Source organism: Acyrthosiphon pisum, chromosome A2, assembly GCF_005508785.2.
Source record: "Acyrthosiphon pisum isolate AL4f chromosome A2, pea_aphid_22Mar2018_4r6ur, whole genome shotgun sequence".
NCBI lineage: Eukaryota > Metazoa > Arthropoda > Insecta > Hemiptera > Aphididae > Acyrthosiphon > Acyrthosiphon pisum.
In genome coordinates this window covers 21594280-21600738 of record NC_042495.1, presented here as the reverse complement: position 1 = coordinate 21600738, position 6459 = coordinate 21594280, and positions in this window count along the sequence as shown.

The following is a 6459-nucleotide window of genomic DNA, read 5'->3' as shown; positions in this document are numbered from 1 at the left end:
AACGTCCTAATGGCTAATGTGTTATTACGTCTTATTGGTTATCGTACGTTTTCGACAGTCAAGTTCGACGTGTCGACGTTTCGTGTGCGCTAATTAAAATAATTAAATAAATAATACAATTCAGGATGGACAAAAAATCAGTATCTTTCGAAGAAAAATTAAAGAAATTTAGGTTTTCTGAAGTTGAACAAGTACAATCTCTTGAATCTGATCAGCAGGTAAGCCGATAGTTTTTATAGTACCTACCTACCTATAATATGTAGGTAGACAGGTAGTAGGTACCTATAATAGGCTATATTGCTATAATATATTAATATTACAATATTATTGTATTACACTATTACAAATGTATTTTAATACTTACAATAATAATGAATATTGAATAATATAAGTAATATTGTAATAATGTAATATAGATACCTACTATAATTAATATTAACTATTTAGTTATTTCATTACATAGGTAATAGTATTTAAGTATTTTACAATATTGTATTTTGTTGTTAAGAATGAAAATGTAAACAAAAGACAAAGAGAGTTGAGTTTTGATTCATCATCTAGTTTATATGGCAAAAACAATAAAATGCAAAAAAAAATAAATGACAATTAAAATTATTATATGCGCTTATGCAGTTGGCAACAATAATGTGCAATAACGATAACGGTCGATGGGTTTCTTCATTTTTTTTTTTTGTTTATACTTTATACTAGCTCTCCGATTGAAGTCGGTCTGTACTCTGTGAAATTGTTAAGTGATCACATTTTATTGCTAAAAGGAGAACTACTACTGACATTTAAAAGAATAATCTACCTATCCGAAAGGCGTAAGTAGGTATATGATGTTATTTTAATTATTATAATAGTAATTAGTAATATTATTACTTAATATAATTGTTATGAATTATAATTTTAAGAGTTATAACTTATATTATTCAGCATGCTTATGAAATGCAGTTCACACAATAATGTAAAATTGAGTACCCTGGTAGATAATTTATTTTTGCATGACTTAGGTATTTGAGTAAATTATCTGGCATTTCTGATACTTCATGCTTGAAATGTTTTATAAAATTATGATATATTGGATACATTGGCTATGCCGATTGTTATGTAGCTACTTAATTAATATATAATTCTATATATACTATATTCACACTTAACCCATTCACAATTAATCAGACAATTGGAAATACAAATATTATGCTAAGAGTAATGTGAAGCTCATTGGAATGTTTTAGTTTAAAAAGTAGTGTGTAATATAAAGTATGTGTCATATTACACATAGGTACCTACTATTAGGGAAGAGCTAACCATAAAAATTCAAAAGGAAATGGTTTCCTATATTATTAAATGCTAGTGTGAGCCAAATACAAGCCCCTCTGGACTAGTCACCAAGTCACCATGACCAAAGCCCCCACTCTTTTAGTAAGGACCATATAAAAAGGGGTCTGTTGTAAGGGCTCTGTAGATGGTTAAGAATTTCTAAGACACTTGAAGGTAGGTCGAAATACCACTCTTTAGTATTCAATATCAATTTAAAGTTGGGTGTTAACTCATCATCCAATATACCTATAATAATATACTTACTCTATTAGGTACTATAATATTATTTAAAAGTATGCATTTAATAAAGACTTAAAACAATACTTCAAACAAGCTGTTAAAAATCTAAATATTTAATTATGTATAATTTTTTATAGGTAATATTTTATTATTTAATAACTAATTACATATAAAACATAGCAAATAGTGCTGTTTGCTTAATAATATAGGTATTGTTTAAGTAAATAAAATGAAAGGTAATAATTAAAATATATTCATAGAACACAAATAAATAAATGTTTTAAGTAATGTAAATGATATTCCTCCTACCTCCTAGCTACTAATAAAATATTAAATACCTATAACCTCTAATATTATTTTTATTAAATTCTGATATAAATAAGTATTTACTCGGTATTAACCTAGACACCTAATTATTTAATGTAGAGATTCATTTGTTGATCATTATCATAAATTAACCTTAATTTTTAGTAGAACACAGAGAAATATTTATATATCTTTATTTTCTTAATACAATTAATAATCAACCAAACACCAACATTTATAAAATTAGAAAAGTCATAACACCGATTATAGTAGGGCTTCCAAATACTTTAGGTTTTCTTTTGGTGAAGAATAATAATTTATTATACCTCAAGATATAATTAATGTGTGGTGATGCATGTGTCATATTTGTATAAGCCAATTTATGTCACTGGTTCTACTTGATTTAACTGTTACTGTACCACAATTTATCAATTTGTATTACCTATATCATTTAATCAAAATAATAAATTCAGTTCATAAAATCATAATATAGGTGCATGACAAAAAGGGTTTTTTTTTATACAAATTGAAATACTTATATACTAAATACTCAGGTACCTACCTACCTAAATATTATAAAATAATTATTTTATTTGTATTTGTATTTGTATTTTTTTTTTTTTAATAGGAAGATAAATAATAATAATATAGCTACGGTGCACATTTACTTTGTTAATAATGATTAGAACTAATAGAACTAAAAAAAGAAAAATTTATTGAGAGCTACATGATATTCAAACAATATACTCGGCAAGAGACACAAATATTGAAAGCAATAACGTATTTTGCAAATGAGGTCTTGCCCTCTACAAATGGTCTAACACTCTCATCAATGTCTAATACTCTTTGCCAAAATAATACAACCAAAACTACATATATTACATCTTCTATAAATTCAGAAGTTGAAACCCAAGAAAATTATGAGGTAGTAATACAACAACAAATTGAGGTGGTACAAAGAATTGAAACAGTCAGTACTTTTAAAGAGGATTTGATTGCTTGGGCCATTGAGTGTAAAGTTTGTCAAAGTACTGTAAATAAATTGTTGAAGATCATGAAAAAAAGAAAAACTATAAATACTGATAATCTTCCTAGTGACTGTAGAACACTTTTACAAACACCTATAACATTAAGTGCTAATATTCGTAATGTTGATCCTGGAAGTTATTATCATTTTGGATTGGCAGCAGGGATTAAAAGATATGATACATCTAATTTGAACGACATAAAAATTGCTATTGGAATTGACGGCTTGCCCTTAGCTAAGAGTAGCAACAGCCAATTTTGGCCGATTTTGGCATTTATTGTTCATGAGGCAAAAGATGTATTTCCCATAAGAATTACGGAAATGCTAAACCAATAGACAGCAATGATTTTTTTGGCAGATTTCATTACTGAAATTAAAGATCTTTTGATCAATGGCATTAATATTGATGGTTCTAATAAAAAAGTATCTATTCATGTTTTTGTGTGTGATGCGCTGGCAAAATCGTTTGTCTTGAAAATAAAAGGACACTCTGGCCTTTATTCGTATACTCGATGTACTCAAGAAGGTGAGTATTTTAAGAACAGAGTGTGTTTTCCTTATTCTAAAGATAAATCAGAAGAAAGAACCCTTGAAGCTTATCTTAATATGTTAAACGAAGAACATCATGTTGAAAATACATTATCACAACTTGTAGAATTGCCAGGATTGGATTTGATCCAAACATTTTCATTAGATTATATGCATCTAGTTTGTCTGGGAGCTGTACGGAAACTTATTCTACTCTGGTTAAATAAAGGACTTCTAAAAGTTCGTTTAACAAATTGTAATGTCCATAAACTATCCAAGTCGTTATTAGAGATTAAATCTTTCATCCCATCAGATTTTGCTAGGAAAACAAGGGAATTACAAGATATAGGTAGATGGAAGGCCACTGAACTTAGGTTATTTTTGCTTTACATTGGACCGATTGTTCTAAAAAATATGACCAATAAAGATGTATTAACAAACTTTATGTGTTTGCATGTTTCTATGTTGATATTACTTAGTCCAAACCGGGCATGTCACTTAGAGTATGCGAAAGAACTTTTAGACTATTTTGTTAACACATTTCAAATAATTTATGGTCGTGAACATATATCACACAATATTCATGGACTTCTACATTTAACAGATGACTACAGATATTATGGGCCTCTTGATAACAGTAGTGCATTTGCATTTGAGAATTATATGAAAGAGTTGAAGTCTAATGTTAGAAAATATGATAAACCTCTCGAACAACTAATCAACAGATATACTGAGTTATACAACCAACCACATAAGCATTTAGTAAAAAATCTAATACAACACAAAATGCTTTCTCGACCACATAAGAATGGGCCATTAATTGATGATATTAATGGAATACAATATTGTCAGTTAATGTTGGTAAAATAAAAATTTACATATCAGTAGATAAAGAAAGTTATATTTCAACTAAAAATGAAGAAGTTGTCAAGTGATTGAATATTGTACATATCCATAATAACATTGTACTAATTGGAAAAATATTTAAATACAAAACCATGTTATATGAAAAACCAATGGATTCAACAATATTTGACATTTTTATTGTTAAAAAACTGTCTCATGATTTAAAAACCTGGGATATTTCCGAAATAAAAAAAAAAGTCATGTTAATATATGACAGTATATCATCAATAGCTATGCCTATAATCCATACATAAATAAAAATGTCTATTATTGTATATATTTTGTATATAAATGTAATTTAAAAATTCATACATATAATTATCAAAATGCTAAGAAATAAAAACATGTATATAATACATATTATATATCTAACTAATAATTGCGAGTAGATATAATAATTTTTTTTAATTAGTGGTTTACCTTAAATTTAATTTTTATGTTTAGATGTGGAACGTCGTTCATTTTTTACAGGATAATTCAGTAGAATCTGTTCCTGATTCTTGGTACAAAAAAATATATAAAACATGTGCATGGCCGTTAGTAAAAAGTTCAACTAAAAGGATGATTGAAAGAAGAACACAACCAAATGAAATAGACTTTAAATGGTATCCAGCTAGAATCCTTGGTCGAAATTATGGTAAGCATATTATTTTATTTTAACATTCATACCTATCTTAAATAACTTTAAAATTTAAATAAATTCTTAGAAAGTTTAGAAGAAGCATGCGTAAAAGCAAAAAAGGCTCAATATTTTACCGATTTATCTTCAGCAAATGAGGATCATGGTTATACAAGATTCAATCATAAATTAAAAGGAATTCCAAGTCCTCCAGCTTTAAAAACAAGTAATACATTATTTTACTCTTTAAAATTGTTTCAGTGAACATTAACCATCATTTAAATAGATGGACCTTATTACCTATATTTTATTACATCAGAATAACTAAATATAGAATTACCAAGCTGGTTACTATTATAGCTGCACCTGTGGTTATTTTTTAATTATTATACATGTCATGTCTAATATGGAATATCTAATAATAATGAACACCTCTTAAAATATTCAATTCTTATAAATGTATTCATTATTTATATTTTACTTTTGATATAATTTTATGATTTTATTATTTGTATTTAATAGATAATGAGAAATTTTCAACCAAGAAAAATAGTAATTGTAATCTATTTCATTCTGAAAACGAAAATTCAAGACCAATATTTGAAAATTCTCAAAAAGAAAATGTTGAAAAAAATTATTACTTATCAAGTTAATGAGTGAAAGTACTTCACAAAAATATTGAGATTTTAAAAATGTATAAAAATAAACTACTTGACTTACAACATTTTCTAAAAATCAGATTTATAAATTTATCATATTGAATTTGCTTATATTATAATGTGTCTATATTATAACGCGAGAAATTATAAATTATATACATTAATAAAATTAAAAAATATTGATCAAACAAAAATTGAAAAATTATTTCGTTTGTCAGGTTTTTCATAATATTCTCATTTTTATCATCTTCATATATAATTATATTTAGTTGATTGTAATTTGTAACCCATACTAATTATAAATATTTGTACTCACTTCATACCTCGGTTCATACAACACCAGATAAATGTTCACCAAACAATTTAAACATTACAATGATGAAATCACCAATTAGGAAAATTATGTTGAAAATATCAGTCCACTACATTCTACGCAGAGTTTTTCCTGTGCATCTAGGAAATGTACATCACAAACCAATCCAGTTAAAAGAACTTTGTTTTCATCTGAATCTTCATCTAAACGCTTTAATTCAGGTAAAATAATATTTTACAATAAAGCCACAAGTTTTTTATGTAATTCTAAGTACATATTTAGAATTTATTATTCTTATAAATAAAAAATAATATATATTATACATACTGTAATTCATATAGATCATACAGTCTCAGTTTCTACATCTTCTAACTCAAAAAACAACAAACAAAAACAAAATAGCTTCTTTTTCAATGTCTCCTGAAGGTAAGTTAAAAATTATAGTTAAAATAATATGTATTGTTATTTAAACATGGTATATTATATAAATTATTATATAAAAATGCATATTGTAATTTTAATATAATAAATAATAATA